Here is a 1,443-nt window from a genome sequence, read left to right on the forward strand (position 1 = left end):
ATAGCTGGGGAAATACATGGGCTTAAGCTAGTGTTTAATTTACACATTTACATATGCCAAATAAAGGGAAGATAACCTTGGGAATGGCCACATTTAATCTACATGTGACCCATATACCAAATATCTGGAAAAATTCATGTCCATGTGCAATCTACATGGGTCCAATATGCCAAATTCCTATATGCCAAATTCCCATAGGGCCTAATGTGTCAAATATATAGGAAATAATATTTGTGCCTGTGTTTACTTAAAGTAACTGGGCAGATAGCTGTAGGAATATGTACGCCACATGGGGCCCATGTGCCAAATATCTGGGAAAATGCATGGCCATTCTTATGTTCATTGTACATGGGCCCCACATGCCACATACCTGGGCAACCTGGGCAGATAATTATGCCCTGGATTCCCCTTTGACCAACTGTTAATTATACTTTATTTTTAAGACGTTATACGTAGCTACAGTTATGACATGAATGCCCCATTGCGGTACTTTTTACTTAATAAGTGTGTGCGCATGCTCAGTAGATATACCAGTTTGTGTGAATGAAGCTAGCGATGATGGGACCATCGGACTTAAGCCAATGAACTAGCTGTCTTTGGCAGTTCCGGTGTCCCGTTTCAAGTTTTGAATTCACAAGGGAAGCGCCCATTCTAGTGCCGTCGTCTTGTAGCGAGTGTAATTGAAGGAAGATTCATATGCCTAAGAAAGTGAAGTAAAAGTAAGTAATTTATACTTGTGTAGCCTAGACCTAACTGTTCCCTAACTATACTACTTACTGTGCTAGGCCTAATTCGCGGCCAAAACCATTGCATTCCCTGGGCCATACTAGGCCTAGATACGTAAGCCTAGGCCTTCTTGTTTAAGCGTATGCTGGCCTAGTTTCTTGAACTAGCGTTGGATCGCCAGTTAACTCTCTGGCTAGGGGCATAAGTCAAGGCATATCCTACGTGTTTTGTCTATTATATTTTTCGCCGGTGTATAGGCTAGGCCCTGTCTACCTAACTAATGTCATTGTGTATAGCTAGGCTTAGCCTAGACTTTGTGATGTAACTTTAGTATAGGGGACCTGGCAGGCAAGCCCTTCCCACCCCCAAGCTAGGGGGCCTAGCTAGGCTGTTCATATATGAGTCCACATATACACCAGAACATAATGTCATTTTCAAAATATTGAATTCCAACATGATGGAGTGCATTACAATTCAAAGCTGTTTTCTGTTTCTCAAGCATAAAATACTACACAATTTAATGGAAGTGGATATATTTACGTCATCGTAAACAAATCAACGATATATTTACGTAAATGAAACAACACATGCACAGTCATACTTTAACAAACTTGCATTTTCAGCACTCGATATTAGCGTGGCCTCCCATGGCCGCGGTGATTCCCCCAAGTTCAGCATGGCACTTTAAATTAATTTATAATTTTGTTTTTTATTAAA

The sequence above is a fragment of the Anneissia japonica genome, unplaced genomic scaffold (genome assembly GCF_011630105.1).
Source record: "Anneissia japonica isolate Jap-2015-1 unplaced genomic scaffold, ASM1163010v1 scaffold287955_len215512_cov160, whole genome shotgun sequence".
Taxonomy (NCBI): domain Eukaryota; kingdom Metazoa; phylum Echinodermata; class Crinoidea; order Comatulida; family Comatulidae; genus Anneissia; species Anneissia japonica.